Source organism: Tachypleus tridentatus, chromosome 9, assembly GCF_004210375.1.
Source record: "Tachypleus tridentatus isolate NWPU-2018 chromosome 9, ASM421037v1, whole genome shotgun sequence".
Lineage (NCBI taxonomy): Eukaryota > Metazoa > Arthropoda > Merostomata > Xiphosura > Limulidae > Tachypleus > Tachypleus tridentatus.
This window is the reverse complement of record NC_134833.1, coordinates 88,360,668-88,382,890: the sequence shown is the minus strand read 5'-3', so window position 1 is coordinate 88,382,890 and position 22,223 is coordinate 88,360,668.

The window sequence follows — 22,223 nt, the reverse complement described above, 5'->3', positions numbered from 1 at the left end:
TCTGCCGCCACACAGTCGACTATCGATGGCTTACTGGCGATCACAGGATGAAGTTCTAGGAAAGCAGTAAAAACAGAGCCAGTCGATTTAGTCCAGCTTTCACTGGGGCATGTTGGTCGGGTGACATCTACCAGTCTCTATTAAAATGATAGGAAAATAATCACTGCCTCATGGTTTCTGTCAATACTTCATGAAAATTAGGAAAATATTGGAAGGGAGAAGAAATCAATAGCAGTAAAAGACTTACTAGGTGCGTGAAAGTAAGTACAAAAACCATTATTGAAGAAAACAAGTTGTGACCTTAGAACATATGCTCTATGGAGCGACCCCTCCCATCAATATAAGCACTTCCCCAAAGGTGATTTTGTCAATTAAATTTCATCAGGATTAAAATGGCAGACGGAAACTGTTCAATGAGAGCATCAAGTTTTTATAGATCATAGGTATCTCCAGGAGACAAGTAGAGAGAACAATCAGTGATGGTACGACCCAAGGAAATACGGATGGCTACGGACTCCAAAGGTGTGTCTAGTGGCAAAGAGAGTGTAAGCAGAAGCTGACTTACCAATAATGCCACCCTTTCATGCACTCGTTGATCACAAAACTTATCAATTGTTTATAGAGAAAACTGGCAAAAGGTGACTGTATCAGCAGATTTCAGAAATGTTTCCTGTAAGGAAGGACACACAGGATGGTAAGAATTAATCAGTGCTTAGATGTCATACAGATTAGAATGTAAACCTCGACAGTTCAGCCGTATATAATTGACCATTTTTATGTATCGGTAAACTGGATGAAGAGTTCTTCTGTTTTAGACCACGTATTTTTCCTTTATTTTATTTATTCGAAGAAGGTTTATCGACTTCCATGGATCCTGCCCTGGGTCGAATGGGCAGGTCTCTATCATTGAAAGAAGATTCCAACAACTGAAGGCGTAAAGAAGAAAATGGATCCGAGGAAACGCCCGAATTCAGAACCAAAGGAAGTGGATCTGGGAATCTGCTGGCAGGAATGGTACAGACAAAGATGGGTGTTGACGTTCATTCATCAACTTTCTTAACTATGGAGGGCAAAAAAACTTTTCTCATGGCTTGAGAACGATTGTTTTCGAGGCACATAGAGATCCGTCTGTACTCCCACTGTAGCAGCGGAATGAAATGCAACACTACATATCCGAGACGGAGTGGACAGGAACGCTGTACCTCTTTTTGTTCAACTACGTAGTCATGAACGAAAGTAAGATGGGTGAGAGCCACTAAAATTAACACAATGAGAACCTATTTCACTCCCAAAGGCATCGTAGTCTTTGCCACCACAACGAGTACACACAAAGGAATCATGGCATGATGTTCTTGAGTTAAGGAACCGCTGGCATTGGAAACATGTTGGGGGATTCGGAATATATGGCTGTGCCTTACAATTTAGATAACCTAAGTTGATGGTGTCAGGTAGGTGTGGTCATGTAAACGTCAAAATTATAACATTGGTCGACATCATAATTCCATCTTTGCCACTGGAGATACGCCTCACTGCAGAAACTTCATGGGTGGAGAAACCAGCGAGGATCTCTGTCATACGGATGTTCTTCAGATGGCACTCACGACCAACGCCTCATGACAAATTCAAAGTAGAATGGAGAGTAACCTCAATAGGTATGTACCCTCAATGGCATTCGAATGCAAGAGAAGTTCGCTGCGTTTAGAAGAGGATGTTTCCACCAATATATTCACCAGAACGAAGCTTTTTGACTAATTTGGGAGAGCCAACAAGCTTCTTTCGTCCCTTTTAAACAAAAATGGAAACATTTGACTTAAATATTTTTCTCAAAGAGAATTTGGTATCAGAAAATCAGATACAGGTGTTGAAGAGGATGGAAATTGCTGCTCAGGATCTTCAAGACGTAATCGTTTACCTATGGTATGCTTTTAACTATTTTATTTTAATTTTTATTTGGGGGACCTATAATAAAGAAAGAATGATTCAATGCTCACTGATTTCACCTTACATAAAGCCTTATGAAGGGATGCACTACAATGCCAAAGAAGAACACTGCAGCAACACTAGAGTTTTGTGAGCACTGTACTCACAAACTAGCACTGTTACTTGGTTCATCCTAGCCCAAGTGAATCAGCCGATTGACCATGGGAGGGACCACCCCAAGGCCGCTCGTCTATATGAAGTCAAGGCCAAAGTAGTGTGTTAGGGTTGGACCTCTCAATCACCTCCGCCCGTTAATAGAATATGGGTGACAGGCCACATGCAACATGTCGAACAGCACACTACAGAAGATTCAAATACAACAAAATAAAATATTAAGAACAGCAAACCGACTACCAACATATACACATGTCAATTATGTACACAAAATAAATAGCCTACTCTCCCTTAATAACAGGCTAACTGAAAAGCATACAAATATTACTCAATAGCAGAACAATGATATGAGCAAACTGTGTTACTATACAAATTAGCCAGCGCTCCCACAAATACACCTCACCGTATAACACATTTCAACAGTCACAAATCACAACATAAATAAGGTATATATATATATATATATATATATGGGCATATATTTATGTTTATATATACGTGGGCAAGGACTAGTAGAATATTCTCCACCTGTCCTGTGAAAGTGGGTTTTCTCGGGGCATTCCCGTTTCCCTCCACAACAAATTCTGAGGCATTTGGATTTATAGATTCCAGCCACTTTGATCACTGGACGTTCCACAGATTTTCGCAGAATTGGTCTACGACTTGCTTCTTTTCTAGTTGCGGGCTCCGGACTTGTCCAATTCCTTTTTGCCGTCTTTGTCTCGCTCAGCGTTCTCATTCAACACCTTCATACTGCCCCACCTCAATTCATTGCCTCAAATAAACCAAATTAAAATATAGACAAGCCCCCGCGTACATATACATAATATTCCATAAGCGGGGACGAAGAGGAACTACAAAGTTTCCGAACACCATTGTTGGGGAGAGAATTCCCCAAGACTTCTCTCTCTTTAAACTAAACCCCTGCCAAGGTTTCGTTTCCTTTTCTCAAACACCAGGATCCTCTCCTCCCCTTCAGTTATCGCTTCGCAAGGGAAACATGTGAGTGGGTGTTTAGATCCCAGAGAAGGTAAATTGAAAGATGTAAACATTCTGACAAGTTAAATACGTCTATCCACCGAAGAAAAGTATTAAGCTGACCACAGTTAACAATGCTTTTTCCAAGATGAAATAAGGTAGATTAAGGTAGAGATTCTTCAAAAATGAGTTATTTTAACAAACGTACTCTACAACAGAAGAGCCCTAAAATTCACACATGAAATTTCTAACACTTCAAATGTTATCTATCAATCTCCTACATTTACTAATACGATAGTTACCACATACCTATTACGTTCATGAACGTATTTCTGTACTTTATCAAAGTAACGGTAGTCTTATATTCTTATCATTTACAGAAAACATTGTAGCGTTAGATAAATTTCTAACATTTCAATACGTGGTTTTTACCTTATTAATAAGCCACATCAGTCTAACCGCTGTGTCTACCAAGGCGAATTGAGCCCGTAATTTTAGCGTTGGAAATCCCAAGTCTTATCGCTGGGTGACATTGTTTTGGTGCACTTACAGTGAATTATAGTATTCATTGCCGTATTTTTCTCAATTTTAGCTATTAAATTTTATATTATGTTTATGATTTATTTTATATTTTATTTTATTCTAAAACTCAATCATGTAGAATACCAAATAAATAAATAAATCTATAAACAAAATAATTTTAAAATATTGTAGTTTACTCTTGTTTTCTACAGTTAAAAGAAATGGCAAGCGTCTCCACTGAACAATTATGGAAATTAGTAAGAGAAGTTTAGGAAAACCCACTTCCAAAACTTTAAGCAATAAAGATAACATTAATTTAACAGAACCTGATTTCTTCAACTCTCTGTTAACCCATGACGATGAAAGTTTTCACCTGTCTAAATATGAAAGAAATAGCTAACTTGATATACAAGGTTGTTTATCTTTATATAAAGGACCACTATAAAGCATATTATCTTGTGTGCTCTTCTCTACTGAATATGCAATTGTTAAGTACTTGAAAACTGTAGATACTGCTAAAGTAATTTGCTTTAATTCACAATATTTATTTCCATGTATATCAAATATTAGTGAAGTAGGAAAGGAATAACTATTTTATAATTTAACTTTACACTATAAACCATTATCTTTTGAGAACTACGGATAAAATCAAAAGTAAATGCTTTTATCATATATTTATATACATTTAACAGAAAATATAGTCTGTTCATAATCCCAACAGCGTCACTGGATTACAAATTAGGTTAAAACTTTAATTTTATCTTTCAACTAGATAGAACTATCTTGTTTAAACGTCGTTACCAGGAGTCACGACATATTAAGAATTTGCTGTTTAAGACATGCAGAAGACTATCCCTGAACCCTATTACTTTAAAGAAGAGCGTAAATAATAAATGCATTGAATATTGCAGCTTCGTGTACTTGAATATCCAAATACTATTCCATTGCAAGTACTGATATATATGTGGTTGGACACAAATTATTACCTGAATGTTCTTCAAACGGTAAGTGCCAAACTTAAGTTTTGGGATCGGCGCCTATGACCATAGATAACACTGATAGAGTTTAAATAATATTCAGTAAAGTAGTATAACAGCTTATGTACATACATATTGTCTACACAGAGATCAGTTTATGACCTTAAATTTTCGTTTGATAGTCTTAGAGTCTCATCTCATATTCTGAAAATTTGTTGAACACCGTAACTATCAAGTAGTAAATATAAAAAAAGTATGTTTATGGACTTAAGTGTTTTGTACATGTGTGTCAAAACCAAACGTTTCCTAAAGACAGTTTATGTTTTATTATTCAACGTTCTTTGTTGTTTTGTATTTTTTGAAGTTAAGAATGCTACACAATGAACTAACTATCTGTGCTCTGCGTGGTTTCTAGCGTTGAAAGTTTGCAGACAAACTCTCAGACCACTGGGAACAATTAAAAGAATCTAAAATAACATAATATGTCAATCTCGATATCATAAAAAATCAACAATTTATCGAGAAGTTTTGACGTATCTTATGGGAAAAGTAGACAATCAAATTGCAAATAAATTAAGATTTGTTAATACATTCGATTAATACTCTGTTATTAAAAGTGACAAAAACGTATGTAAGCAGTAAGACAGTTGAAGGTTTCTTATTTACAATGTTTGTGTGATGAATTTAATAGAACTGTGATTAGAGTTTGTGTTTGTTTTCTTATAGCAAAACCACCTCAGGCTATCTGTTGTGTCCATCGAGATGAATTGAACGCCTGATTTTAAAGTCGTGAATCTATAGACTTACCGCTGTCCTAAGTGCGATAAAATTTACAACCTGTGTTCATAACTTAAGATACATATATTCAGCTACAAATACAACAAAACAACATTATATTTTAAATAAATAGAACCATATTATTGTTCATAAGAACTATTTAATTTGTACGCTTTTAAAATTAAGTTTTCTAAGATTTATTTCGATAAAACTCTATATTCATGTTCAGGGCACATGACTAGTAATCTGTGTTTCGCACATTTGAATAGTGAATATGTCATCCCTTTTAAGTCTGTATGTAGAGTGTTATAATGTAACGGACCATCTCACTTTTCGTTGTTAAAAAGTATGCAAAACTTGGCGGTTAGTGTGTTGACTAGTTACGTCCCACCTCGCCTGAAACTTCGAAATTAGAAAAGATTAATACAGATACCTATAAGTAGCTTAATACAGGACTGAATAAAACAAACCTTGAATCATAATTTTTCAAATAAATGATCGTAAAAAGTAAATTGTGGAAGACAGTGTATTTTATGTCTGTATATGGTTTTTCAGATGTGGGACGAAAACTGTTGAAAGATTATTTTCAATTAGAAAGAAGAAAAATATATATTAAAATCTACCTAACGGTAACTTCTAGTTCACTCTTGTAAACAATTCTATTTCTACACATTGATAGTTGAAAATAACAATGACATATTTTCTTATACTGATCTTTTAATTATTTTTAGTTTACAATATTTTGAAATTAACACTCAAGGACTATTTATTTATTATTAAATATCAGGATATAAAGTATTGTAAGTAGAAATATTTGTTGCTTTTAGGAACTCAAATGACAGAATTGCGAAATCTGATTCTCGCAATCTAAATGCCTTTTCTTTGTAAACTTCTGTTCCTTACTAAACGACAGTTAAACGAATTTCAGTAACGCTATCAATGGATCAAAATATTTACTAAAGAACAAAGACACAACTGTAATTTGTTGAATAAAATGTAGTGTTACTAACAAAACAAACTGTAAACCATTTTTTCGCTTGTTCTATTTCATGTACTCCCAAGTGTACGGACTTACAATGCTGAAATCCGGGGTTTGATTTTCCGTGGTATACAGAGACGATAGCACAATGTAGTTTTGCTATAAAACTAAAATTCTCTATTCTTCCCCACAACACTTTTCTGGTGTATTCTCATGGTATCACACGCTGAATATGTTATTTGCTACCTAGTGGTAATTTATATTTTCCTAGCGAATTGCAAATTCTGATTGGCCACTGGAATAGACAATCTAGAAATAAAGGTATTGGTGAGATATCTGTCTTCTCCCGCCGTTCAGACTGTTTCCAATTGTCAATGGTGTCACATATTATAAATATAACAATTATATATTTGGTTGTCGTTAGTTTCTTAATAATCACGAAGCTACACAGAGAGCTATGTGTGCTCTGGCCACAATGGCTAGCGAAATCCAATTTATAGCAGTGTACGTCAACAGATATACCGCTGTGCCACTGGAAAGCATATATGATTGTGAGATGGAATATAAACATAATAAAGATAAATTTTCCTTTTAATGTTTTACAAATACACATGTAACCTAAATAAAATAGCCGTTTTTAAAGTCGAAGTAAAAACTATATTAAGTTAGAAACATTTGTGTAAGACAAATTTCTTCAAAATAGGCAATTAAATAATGCTACTGCTCTTTGACCATTATTGGATTGGGATTGCAGTTTTAATATCTTAAGGTGGAATATTGAGCCTCCTAAATATTCAATGGTACAATATTCTAGTTGACTTGTCACTAAGTTGTCAAAATGTTTTTTTTTCTTTAATTTTTAGAAACTGCTTCTTAAGAACTGAGCCTGAAGGTTGCTGAAAGAGATTGTGAAAATGTTTTGTGGATCTTTTGTCATTCGTTACTGTTTTTACTTATTTAACTCTAATGTTATAAATGGTAAGTAAAAACAGTTGTAATACACTGATACCAACACTGAAAACTAAAGTAAATCCAGAAATAATGGTAAAACACAGTTTATGTCGACATAAAGTTACATTTGATTATCATAAGTTTTTCGTATTGCAAAGCTACATCATGCTATCTGCTATGTCCACCAAGGTGAACTGAACTCCTGATTTCAGCAGTGTAAATCCGAAAACTTACTACTGTCACTTCGGGAAACATTTTTACACTACTAGTTTAAAAAAAATACAATAAGAAAAGGAACTGTAAACGACATATAATAGTTTTTAATTTTCATTATTAGTTTATTTTCATGTAATTTATTTAGTTTACTGTTTATATTCTAGAAACATAAACATTTATAATTTAATTTAAACATATTTTTTTGTAATGAGACATAATTTATAGTGTAAGACAAACAAAAACAAATAAATTAAACACAAATCTGCACAATCGTATATCCCTGTTGCAGCCTACGACGGTATCAAACCCGGTTCTTAGCCTTTTAAATTCACTGTGGGTCATTCTTAAATAAAGAGAAATTATAAGAGCACTGGCCAATCATAATAGAGAAATATACAGTATTATGTTAGAAAGGTAGAATTTTTAGTTGTTTTGGATACTTGTAAAAAGTTATAGAAGGTCTACCTGAGCTAGCTGCTGGTAATTTCGAGCTTACTGTCTCGAGGGAAGGTACTTAGTCAACAATATCAAAGAACAATTAATGTTCGTAGTCCAGTATGCTAACTACTAGACTACATGAGGTAAAATATATCTCGTTATAGGTCTTAAATGGCGGAACTCTGTTTAGTTTGGATAGGGTTGAGAAACCCTCATTTTCACAGTCAGGTGATATCTTACTGCCATTGATTAATAAAACCGTAGCTTGAGGGAACGAGTTCGGCTGTTTCTTTGTTGTTCTGAGTTGAGCTAAAAACTCATATATAAAAATGGACTTATTAACAGCAGCAGTTTATGAGGTTTACAAAAAGAAGTTCAATGCAGTTGAAAGCTGCATCGACGTATTAACTCAGTTTGTTCTCTCATGACGCTGTTTGGTTTGTGAGCAGAGATTATATTTCCAATTAAATATGTAGAGATGTGTGGTACACGAAAGAATTATTTTTTGATTACATCTGCTGGCCTAAAAATAATAATCCAGTGTAAATTTAAATTATACAATAGTTATTTCTTTCGTACTTTACCAGTGATTGACGCAGATAAAAAGTAAATATTGTTATTTATTTCTAAATATGTTACTCTTCGTTATTAAGCACCAAACTACACAATGTTTGTGCTATTTGTGCAATGCCCAGCTTGAGTATCGAAACCAAGTTCTTAGCCACTTAACTACTGAGGAGGCTTTTAAATATTTCAAGATTTCATATTTAGAGTATTGGGGTCAAATCTTTGTCGTTATATGTTTCTTACGTTTAATAACAAGATATAACTTAAGGCACTGAAACAATTTTTTCTTTTATTTAAATTGCGCGTTTTACATTTCAGTTAAATTTGAGATATATAGTATTTGAATGTGTGTGTTTATGGTTTTGTTAGTTTTCTCTCTATGACGGGCCTCTTGTAGCACATATCTACTGCATGTTTTATAGGACGGTTTAAACACCGAAATTCTCTTTCATTCTAACTGTTATTCGTAAGTATTAATTATGCAAAGTTTTGAAAATCATTTAATCATACATATTGTATATAGCCGAGACAAGGAGTAATCTAAAGTTATCTCTTTCAAACAATGGTAACATACTGTGGAGTGGTTAGAAAATATAGTGTACAAGTATTTGTATGTATTATTTATACTTTATATTATACAGCCTACAGCTATCGTATGAGATGTATTTTATTAAAAGTGAATTTACATGAAAGGTTGTCCACATTCAAAGTTATTGTATTATTATCTGTGTTCTGTGTTTCTTAAGAACTTGCCAGGTTCTTAGAAAAAGTAAGAAAAAAGAATTCATAGACTGAGGCTAAAAACACTTTTGTTCGCACCTTTAACTGAGAAATAAGCTTGGAGGTCTATAACGATAAAATTCGTAGTACAATACCCGCTGTGGATAAATGCAGATCTCACATTGTGTAGCTCTGTTGTTAAACAATGAACTTTTTTAACCGGTCTTGAAACAAGTTTCTTCTTAATATCTTAAGTATTTCTTTCTTTAATGAGACGATTTTAGTTGCACATTGTTTAAAAAAATAAATATTTTGGAGAAATGGCGAGTATATGTTCTGTAAAACCTTTTTAATATATCACTTTTACACAAGAGTACTTACTCTCACAGTAACTTGCTACCTAATATAACCATCGGTAACTTTGAAAAAAAACATCCTGGAGCAACTTTATTGACACCTTCCTTCAGTTCCCAAAGCAAATACACTTCTATTATTTTCAATTGAAACGTTCCTACATAAACTGAATAAGAATGTGTTATAACTAAATGGTGTAATGTTTAATTTAACTCGTTTCTTTACTTGTATTAGAGGAATAGTAAAAATAATGGCTTTATATATCAATCTTTCAATAAAGGTTGTGTCTTGGATGTAAGAAGTTTTACTAAAATTAGAAAGAGCAACAAACAAACTTAACTTCAGAGAAATCAAATAAATAAATACAAAATAAAGTAAATTAGTTGAAAAAGAAACAAATTAATTGTTCCAGTTTCAGTCAAACTTCAATTATCGGAAACAAATGGAATATGTTTTCCAGTACACAGATTTTAGAAATGTCTTTGTATTTTCGTACCGTAAAATATATTAATGTATTTCTATAAGCTTTTAGGTTCTTATTTCTGTTTTAATGGTTATGTTTCTATCAATTATCTATATATAATCTAAAGGTGTTCGTTAAATGTGGAGTTACAACCATGCTAAATCAGTTTTATATTTCCACTCTAAACTAGTACTAAAACTTTGAGGCTCTTTGATGCTCAATTAAAATATATTGCTTAAGTTTCTCTTTTTAAACAAGCAGTCATCAGCTTCGAATAGAAGATTCAAACATTGTATCTAGGAATGGTTGTTTTCGTCAATATCATGTTTCAAGATCATCAAATTGTGATGAGAATTACAAGCATTGAAAATCTAAAGGATTTGAAATTATTTGGAGGTAACGATTACAGCAGGAAGCAGATGTCGGACGAGTCATCAGAGGAGTGCGAATCAAGAAGGAAGTGAAACTGATATGCAGCTCATAAGGTCATCCTGGTCACATTCTTTTCATGTTTCTCGGAGATTTACTCAGTTTCAAACAGCAGAACGTAACAATGATAGACGACACATGCCTGTCGACTATAAATTTATCATTATAAATCACAGGAAACAACTTTGTTGTTTTAACAACAATTACTGTTTCTTGGAAACTCCTGCTGGTTTTATCGAAAAACGTATAACGGAAGGCGGCTAGTGTGTTAAGTGTTACATGATCTTAAAATTTTTGCCGAATTACATTAAGATTACAAATGTCTTTAACTTTGACCCTAGTAACTTCTACAAATGCCATCCTATATTTGAAACTGTTTAACTGGTATTAATGTATGTGTGTTTCTTATAGTAAAGCTACATCGGGCTATGGACTGTATCCATTAATGTACAAGTGCAGAGAGAATTGGTGTGTCTTCAGTATAATTGCTCTACAACACATCCTTTTGCTTGTGGAAACTGTATTGACTTACTGTTGTCAAGGTATATGATCGTACTTTAAAGACGAGTTGGAAAACCCAACTTCATTTTAATATGAAAAGCTGAACCTTCGTATACCTTTACATTCTTGCTTAAGACATAAGTCTCCGATAAAGGTAATGTAGATAATACATTGAAACATTGAAAGTTCGAATTTAATAAAATATTATTGAATATTTACCAAATAACTTATTTCACCCTATTAATCAATTTTAATACTTTACAGATTGTGTGTTTTCTTATAACAAAGCCACATCGGATTATCTTCTTGGTTCCACTGAGGAGAATAGAGATCTTGATTTTTAGATTTGTAAATCGGAAGATTGCCTCATAGAAACCTATATATTGAATACTAACATCTTTGTGGAAACGTACTGTATAGTTTGTCAATCTGCTGGTTCTTCTGTGGAACAGTAGGTGTTATCCAGAGTCAGGAAGAGGCTTCAAAATTTTGTTGGTACTGTGTTAATTCGTAGTATGAGCTTCTTCCAATTTTAACTTGGCATATTAATATTGATGTTGGTATAAAGACATTTTAAAATAAATTAAGATAATAGCTGTCGATGACCAAACATTTATTTTTAATAAGAAAAACAAATAAATGTCCATAAAAATAAAAACTTTCTGTGTAACGTATAGTGTAACATACACTAAAGTTCATTTTTCATTTATTATAAGAGACATGTTATGTATGACTTTATTGGATAGGCACGTTTTCCTTTAACACTTTACTCTGTGCAGTTATCCCAAATAATAAAAAGTAACATTAACTTTATATATCTTTTTTTTTCACAGTTAAATGAAACTTGTATACGTCAGCATTAAATAACACGGAAAACAAAAGGAAAAGTCTCGAAAATCACTGTTTCGAAAGCTTTAATACACAGGATGATATTAATATCAGTGAAACTGACTTGTCGAAGGCTCCTCTAATCAAACAAGATAAAAATTGTGATACGGTAATCGAGAAAATGAAAAAATACCATTTGTTTAAAACTTTTTTCTACATATAAGGGTGTATTATTTACTATATTAGCTAGCCTACTTTTTTCCATAGTATATGCCATTGTTAAGTTCTTAAAAACTGTAAATTCTGCAAAAGTACTTTGGGTTAACTCATTTTTTATGACAGTATACAGTAATCCCACTCTTGTATTTAAAAATGTTCATCCACTTGGTTCTTCGCTCACAAGAAGAATTATATTAATTCGAAGTGTTGTTTATGCATTGATAGTGTACATGAGATACAGTGCACTTCACTATATACCTGTTGCAGAAGCGAGTATCATTATCTTTAGTTATCCAATTATGGTATCAGTGTTTGGCAGAATAGTGTTAAAAGAACCATTTGGTTTATTGCAAGCTATATCAGCAGTACTAACTGTAGTAGGCGTTGCTCTGGTATCAAAACTTCCCTTAGAATTCCAAAAAACTAAAGGGTTAAGGAATATAACTTTATCAGATCGGGTTTACGGAGTTGCTATAGCTTTCAGTTCTACAATACTCGCTGCCTTTAATATAATTTGTACCCGCTCAATGAAAAACACTCCCGTCTCTGTGATTTTGTTCAATAATGGATGGGTTGGTGTTTTTGTTACTTTAATCATTATATTTTCAGAGGGAGAACTTCCGGTCATACCGTGTGGAGAACCGTCTTTGTTAATCGTTTTCTCTTCCATCATCGAAATACTTGGAACAGTTTTACTCTATAAAGGGCTACAAGTTGAACAAGCTGGTATAACTTCTGTTGTTCAAGCAGCCTCTCACATAACGTTTCTTTTCTGTTGGCAACTGTTTTTTTTCAAAGAAACTCCAGACATGTGGAGTATCTCTGGTGTAACAATAGTTATTTTTTGTGTTATACTTAGTACTTTGGGCAAATGTACGTCACTATCTTTGGATGATCCAAAGAAGAAAATGCTTCTTTAAGTTTTATGTTTGATATTATTTTAACCTTACGAGATTAATGATTTTGTGTTACGATTATTTCACTTTAATATTTAGAAATATTTAAATGCTTTTTTTTTCTTAATATTAGAGGGAAAATATTCAAATGCTAATTCGCCATTTTAAATCTCTTTTAGAAAATTATGTTAAAATGTGAACTTTCCTAAAGAGCAACGTAAATAGTTTTAGTTGTGACATTTGAGTGATTTTGTTTTTAAATAGTATGTATTTTAAAGTAAATATATACTTTGTTTATGACCTATTATACCTTAAAGGTATGTACATATATAAAATTCACCATTCTTAAATAGATCAGGTATATATACCTAGTTAGTAATAGTTGTGTATTATATTAACATTAAACTTATTACAGTAAACATGGTACTTATCTATAATGTAAGATAATGAAAAGAAGCAACAAATTTAAAAAGATAAGATTTGACAAAATTTGGGAATTAGACTGCATGACTTTTTGCTAAAATGCTTAAGATACAGAAGTAATAAGGCACGACAGAATAAATGTTTCATAAAATACGCATCTATATTCCCTCTATTTATATACTGATAAATACTATATTTTTATAACTTACATAAATTATGGAAATCTGATTCATAAATTTAATGAAAATATTGTTTTCAATGGAAGTCTGGTGGAATCTAAACATCTCAGAAAAGAATGAAAAAGTTATTTTCGACCATTAATGGTTCCCTTAATCAAATATCTTTTTTTTTTTTTTTTTTCAAATACAGTGATTAGAAATAATTTATTCGAAAACTGTGTATAGAGTTAAATGATTGGTAAAGTTGGTAATAATAGTATTAAATCCCTGCTACGTTTTGTCCTTCCTAATTTCGTTGTGTACCATGCATGTGTGTTACTATCGGTCATGTCAATGTGTATTTCAATGGCTAACTTATCTTTAGGAATTTTTTTTCGGTATAGACAAGCGTTGCCAGTAATGCGCCATTGGTGGAAAGCTATATCTAAAATAGGGTGACAAAATCTGTTGCCTGGTAGTTCCGAACCTAGTAGCTTCAGTATGACCCAGGTACAGATTTAACTCTGCTGTTTTACCCATTCTTTATTTTATTTCCACGAAATAATAACGTAATAATGAATAAAAAAGTTAGTCATGTCTCCTTCGCTGGTGGGCCAAAAGAATTCTAGCACGTTTCCTTTAACCAATCAAATCTCTGAGCTTCTCGTTAACATGTTTGTTAAATTATCTTCGAGTGCGTGTACGATATTTTAAGTCTTTAAGTGTTAGACAAATAACGGTTCTTTAGATTTCATTTGAAATCGTACTGTTCGCGTTTGAATGAAAGCGCCATTGGAAATAATTAAATATATTCATTCCTTAATAAAAATATATGAAGTAATGCAACAATGATCTTAAAATTGCTTAAAAGTATTACTGGAATTGATAAGCGTTTGCTTTTTGGCAATTAAACACAAAGCTACAAAAGTGACTACCTGTGCCCTGCCAACCAAAGATATATCTAAGACTCGGTTTTCTGGCATTTTAAGTCCATAGACATACTGCTGTGTCATGGAAAGGAAAATGTATAAGAGATCTATTTCTACAAAATTTGTTTATTTGAACTATCTTTCAAAAGAGTGTTTTAACTTAGTAACCCAATAAAAAGAGTAATAGCATATTAAAATGTATCAGGCCTTACTAAAAGCATAAAATTGCCACTTTTTATGATGAAATTGAAGTATAGTTTATGCTCAAAATTCGTTTCGTTTTATACTTTCACAAAAGCGATATATTATGTTTCACATTTTTTTTTACCGAAAAATTAGAGTTATTATTTCACTGTATCGAACTTCGAGTCCTTCGGTGGTACGGAGGTATGCTTACAGACTTATAACGCTAGAAACCAGGTTTCGATATCTGCGATGGGTAGGACACAGATTGTCCATTTTGTAGCGTTATGTTTAACTTCAAACAAAACATAAAATCGACTGCGGGAAATTGAAATTCCAGATTTTATCCTGATAACTCCATAAACCGAGAGCTTATCTACAGAAGGGAATACCTTTTCTTTTTTTAATTAAGCACTAAGCAACTCGAACTTCGGTTGTTAGCGTTGTAAGTCCGCAGACATATCGCTGAGCCACTGGAGGGCTAGGGGAAAACCTTTTATAGATATATCACTGGTTTTACTCCGAAGTACTAGTTTTTAGTTGAAATATTATCATATATATAGGTTTAAACAAAATAGACAACATTGGTAGTACCTTTAACTACTTAAACAGAAAGTCAAAAGTAAAATAAACCTATTGTTTTTGAAATACTATTACTTTATTTACTAGCGTGACATAAAATGCACAACATATAAATGCACAAGTTTTAATTATTTTATTATTTCTTCTAACACAACTTTAAACCCAATCGTTTATTTGGTCCATATAGTATTTCGTAAGTGAAAGTTATTGAAATCGTTCGGCAATATTTCTGAACTTTAAAAAACGGCTTTCAAATAAGTAATATGAATTATGTTTATAAAATTAAAATACAAGGTTGTTCAAAACTATTACTCCTAATTTACAGTTTAGTAACTAATCAACTAAGGAAACACAGCCATATGCTTTTTAAGATCTTGTAGCCAAACTCAGTTTTTATTGAAATGTCAGTCGACTTCTACGTATGTGGCCCGGCATGGCCAAGCACGTAAGGCGTGCGACTCGTAATCCGAGGGTCGCGGGTTCGCGCCTGCGTCGCGCTAAACATGCTCGCCCTCCCAGCCGTGGGGGTGTATAAAGTGACGGTCAATCCCACTATTCGTTGGTAAAAGAGTAGCCCAAGAGTTGTCGGTGGGTGGTGATGACTAGCTGCCTTCCCTCTAGTCTTACACTGTTAAATTAGGGACGGCTAGCACAGATAGCCCTCGAGTAGCTTTGTGCGAAATTCCAAACAAACAAATCTACGTATGTACCATTAGTGATTTTCGGCACTTCTAACCGATATTCAGTTTCAGTCCACGTCTACTGCAACATACCCATAGTTACGGTAGTGATGGCGCCTGTTATTATGGTCCTTAGCTACGGGATGTTAGCTGTTTCCGATACACTATATATCCGTAACAAATCTCTTTACTTCCTTCCTATGCTGTTGTCGGTAATTACGTATCACCACAGCCAATTACTTAGTCTTTAAAAGCTCAACTACCACCTCAGCCTTTTCTTGCACAGTTGTCTTCATACGGGCTACACTGCTAACTGGAGTAAATAGGAAAAACGTAAATAAAATAATCAAATATAACAATAAAATTGTTTGAGATTGGCTGCGTGATGGTCAAAATGCGCAGTTGTATTTCTTCACTTATTTAACAATAAAAAATTAGTTATTTTTCCCTTTCCTTCAGCTTGTTTGTAATTTTAAACAACAATAATAATAATTATAAACGCTTCTTGTAGTAAATCAAGTAATTACTTGATCTAAGTGAGACTTTTTTCTTACATATTTGAAAAAAATAAAATTCTTACGTTATAACAAAAAATGAATGACGTTAATAAAATCCAAACTTTTTTTGTGCAGTTAAAGTTTCATGCCTGTGTAGTTCTTTTGGTTGTAATACTATACAAGTTAGTTAAACAACTAACGTGGTAAAAGAAAGTTTATGAAAGGAACATACTGATTGAATTGTATTACCATTGTCTAGTGGTTCCCAACCTTTTTTATGCCCCGCACCCCTAAAAAATTTTAATATGTTCTCGCACCCCTCACAGTAATTATTTATTTAAGAATAAAGGTGAAGGTGGCCAAAACAAATGTTATTTCGCACCCCCTGGAACGCTATCTTGCATCCTCAAGGAGTGCGAGCACCCCTGGTTGGGAACCACTGCCATAGTCTATACAGGTAAGAAAATATCTAAGGGATAATGTTGATTTTTTATATTTTTTTCAGGGAAAGATTTAAAATACAAAATTAGTTATTCTAAAATTACTTGTTCTGTTTTCATAAATGATTACACGTTACGTTAATTGGATCATGGGAAACATATTTGTAGCTCCTGTTATTCTACCTTGACTTAGACATTCATATATAGTCGATGTAAGAAATATTTAAGTTGTTATTGAATACCCGAGCGAATTGTTATTCATTCGGTAAAATTATTCATATCAATTCATATTTATTTTATTTACCAGTAACAAGAACATATATTTAATATTTATTAACATTATATATAACAAGCATAAAATATCCATCATTCGCTGTGATGTGGAAAACTTTCATGATTCACAGATGGTTTATTATACAGAGTAAGCTCCTCCATCCCTTGGAATTATCTCGAAATTAACTAGTAAAAAACAGCTACAATTACAATAAGAAACAGTTAGAACATTCTTATCTGTTGCTTGAACATTTTTGCAAAGTTTGGTCCACTATATTGGGACTGGAGGTGTGAAAACTGGTAGGACTCTGCAGACAAAGAAATTCTCGATCAACCATAAATGATATTAGACAGCAGGATGCATTCACAAAAATATATCTATATAAATGTTATTTATACTTCTCAGCAGGATTTTTTTAGCATTCTTTTGCAACTTTGATACATTTCGAAAAGGTAGTAAACAGTCATGAAATATTTTATGACCCTTATTCCACTGAGTTAAAATGTTGAGGAACCAACATAATATTAAACTATCTTTTCTAACCTGAAGATAACCTACTTTATTTACTCTACTTTATTTATATTACTCTACTTTATTTTAATAAACATTTTAATATCCATACCAGCCGTCATGAAATACATTTTTCACTTTAAATGAGTTTCACGTTATCACGAAAAAATGCATCATAGATTTCTAGTAATAAAAGGCAGTTTGTGATGTTCACGTTAGTAAAAGCCAATTTATGGTACAAAATAGTGCAACCTAAATAAAGAAAATTGAAGTGCAAGTATAATTATGAAAAAGTGCCAGAAGTAGGATTTATCAATTAATTAAAAACGAAAACCATGAACGAAAGAAGAGTCTGAAACTGGAATAACGAAAGCCAAGAACGATATTCAATTGGATGAAGCACTAAAATCATAATATAAAATATTTTTCTTTTTTTTAAATCTTGATTGTATTGTTTTCCATTGTATTGATTCTTTCTGGTTATAAATTTTGTGTTACTTAACTTAAGACTCGACAGTCAATACTAGCATGAATGAAATCACTGACTGGTAAATAAATATAGACAGTTAGGTTTAATAAATTGAAGAAGAAAACGTAAGATACATGAAGTTTTAATTGAGACGGGAGTCAAAATGGTTGAATATAATGCAAACACGTGAACTGTTAATGGTGTTCGTGAAGTTTGTCATAGAAATAATTTACAATTTCCAAGTATTTTATCCACAGTTGTGAATTTATAGACAATAGTTTTGCAGGATAATTTCCGTGACAAAATGTTCTGTCCTTAAAATATAATGTCCACTCCTCCTAATATCTTTTCAATGAATTTTTTTCAAGTACAAACTGTCATCTCTTCTGCTGATTTGAGATCTAATTACAGTTTTGGACTCAGGACATCAAATTCTTTCGACTTCTGTATTTGACAACGCCTAAAGTTTTATAGATCTATTTGGTCTAATCCTGCCTAAAATGATTTCAGGTGGCTTGGATATTGAGTATTTCTTCTTGTTTTCTGTCTAGTGTTCCAGAACGGCGATTTCTCCACACTCGTTTTAACAGTCCGATAATGCAGAAACATCAAAACCTTACGTTCGGTGATTTGAACGTCATTCCACGTAATGGAGTAATATAAATTCTTATTTCTACAGTTGCTTGAGGTTATGCTACAGTTGAACGAAACGTATGACCTGAAACCTTATTTTGGTGAACCTGTATCCTGTTTGCCTCGTTTTCGAACTCAGAGCCTTTTGAAGTATGTATATCGGAACGGCTGGTATGGGTATTAACACTTTTATTGATAAAGAGAGAACAACGTTTCGACCTTCCGAGGTCATCTTCAGGTTAATCCTTCTGTATTATATTGCGCAAATTTTCAGGCCACACGAAACCTCTTTTGTCACTGACTTTTGTTAACTCTCACTTGTTACACAATGATCCTTTTTTCTTTCTTCAACTAACAAGAGGGGAGAAAAACTTGTTTATCTTTCGATATTTTTCTCTTGCTACTAACTGAACATTGTTACTTTCCTTTAAAATGCCTTTACATATAAGAAACATCCTTGTATTGAAAAATGTAAACTTCTTATCTCAACACAACTATATGCTACAATTCAATGAATATTTTGCTTCATAAGGCTGTTCTCCAATAGCACAACTGTATTTCTGCAAACTTACACCATAAGTTGAAGAAAAGATATTTAATTCTACAGAGAGTGAAATTGCTGTTAAAGTATAAAAAAGAATGCCATTTTTAAACACATTAAAACAGTAGTGTGATAGACAAACTTTCCACTTTAGAAAATTATACGTTTTTTGTTTATAAAACACAATCTCTTAAAAACATTTTAAAAATAAATATTTTGAAGAAATCATGGGAATCGTGTAAACAAATCCATTCTTTTTATAGTTTTATATAAACAAATGAAAAGGTAAAAAAAATATATTTTCATCTACTCTGGCCTAAAAATTAGAGTAGAAACTTAGTAGACCGTTTAAAATAACTGTGTAAAGTTATCTATATCACAATATAATTTATGTTTTCTAAGAAACTGGAATTTATCCACACATGTAATTTTAAACAAAATAACAGTCTTCTCTGCCAACTTTGGTACCTGCACATAACAGCACTAGCTTAAAGCTGTTTTTTTTATTAATTTTGAAAGAAAATTTATATGTACTATTTCACCGTCATTGGAATTTAGAAATTTTATTATTGCTACTTAATTTATAATAAAATCTTATAATACTGTAGTTATATATGTAAAATAAAACCAAAATTAAACTTAACTGGTTATGAATTGTTATTTAATATGTTTGGATTCAGAAATACATCACTTCTTGTTGTTTACTTTGCTGTAAAGAGACAATATTAAAATAAAAAGGTTTAAATCTTAAAAATAAGATTAATATAAATAATCGTAACAACAAATTTGTTACTAATTTATCGACGTATATAGTTTTATCTTTTGAGGACAACATATACGATATTTATTGAAGATAAACATCGTAGCATCTCAACCTCATCACTACAAATATATTATAAAGAAACCTTAATTCCTTTATTTTCAAACTTAACACCAACCAATACGAATAGTGGGATTGATCGTCACATTATAACGCCCCCACGGCTAGGAGGTGCGAGCAGGGTTCGCACCCGCGAACTTCGGATTACGAGTCGAACGCCTTAACACGCTTGGCCATGCCGGGCCGTCGCCCTGTTTGTTTAAATTATCTGTTATTTAACATGTTTTATTTAGTATATGTTACCAATTACGTTACTTTAATTTGAGATACTTTTCACTTTTGTATATTTTAGTACCTGTTATACATCATAAGTATTTAAGGTTATAAAGTTTACCACCTCCAGATTGTATCTGGTACTTGTAAATATGTTAGTCGCACTGAGTGAGTTTTAATTGCTCTCATTTAGTATTATGCTCCATTTTCTATTCTATATTTATTAGATACTTTTCAGAATCTGAATTCATTCACAGAAAATTTATTTTAGTAAAAATCTTTGCTACATAAATTCTTCTTTAGATATATATATCAAAGTAAATTAACCAAGAGTTAACTCGATAATCCTCGTTTAGTTTGCCTAGATGATAGATAAATCTTATGTTCAATACCTTGAATAATTAACTGCTTGTTCGTCAACAATAAGTGTTTGTTGATATTTTCGTTTAATATTGAATTACAGCAAGTGTAGAGGCTGTTTACACTTGAAATAAATACAGTCAAGGTAATAATTACTAACAAAAAACGTTAACTACATCGTATTATATAATGATGTTTCTCTTGTAGAAAGACAATTATTGAAAAATCTTTTATCTTGGAACCATCAAACTAGGATAAGTTTCTGGTACATTATCCTTCTTTCACTGAAATATTTTATTTTAAGATAAAAATGAAGATTTAAACAACATTGAAAGGTGACATTCATCATGTATTTTATTTTTAATGTAACCTCAGCAAAATATAATTAATTACAAGAAATTATAAATATAACAAAGTAAAACAATGTAAATAAAATGCATATATTCATATATATATATATGTATGAACAAGTAACTTGATCAATCGGCATTTGTAGATTTTGTCACAGAGATTAATATTTTTAAATTTCGTAAAAGTAGATCTGTAGAGTTAGATATTCTTAGGGTTCTTGTATATTTTCTCAAGACAAAAAAGTTGAAAAAGTTTAATTTACAATACCAGGTGACGTAACCAAATGCAAAGCATTATAAGGACCTTGTCCCAAAACCAGAAATTCCTTGTATAGTATTTAGAAAATTTTAACCTTCATTAGGTGGTTTTAAACGATAAAAAGAAATATTTTACAAAAAGTAACAATTTCAATATAATGAAATATATACGTAAAAACGGCTGGAACATATAAAAATATATATTTCTCTACAAGTGGATTTTCTCGTCATCATGAATTTTGTAAATAAATATTTGGGAAATTTCCACACCTTCAAATACTTGATAATTGCTTGAATTGAAAAAACGAAAGATAAACAGGGAAGTTGAACAACAAGTTGGCGTTACAATGAAAATAGTTAGGGCGCTGGATTCGTAATCTGAGGGTCACAAGTTTAAATTCCCGCTGCACGAAACATGCTCGTCTTTTAAGGTGTGGAAGGTCTAATCTCACTATTCGTTGGTCAAAGAGTAGCCCAAAAGATGGCGGTGGATGGTGGTGACTAGCTTCCTTCCTTCTAGTATTACACTGCTAAAATCGGGACGGCTAGCGCAGATGTCCTTCGTGTAGCTTTGCGCGAAATTCACAAAATAAACGAACATAATGAAAAATAGCTGATTACAAGATAAAACCTACCTACTTGTGGCAATGAAACAATCAGAACGTCAGGATAACTTATTTAAATACAATATTTTTAGTTGAAGATTTCATTCACCTACGTTACTAAACAACTTATTTTGAAAAACAGATAATTAAAGGAAAATCTTTTTAAAATATTTCTTTACGAGTAAGCCGGAAAGAAAATTAGCACAATTTTGGTAGCTAGTGAGAATTGAAAAAATAAACTTATAAGTTTGTAAAATATGTCATTTTAAAAATACACTTTATATAGGACAGGAAATGAAAAATGTAACCAAAAATATCTGAGCACAGTT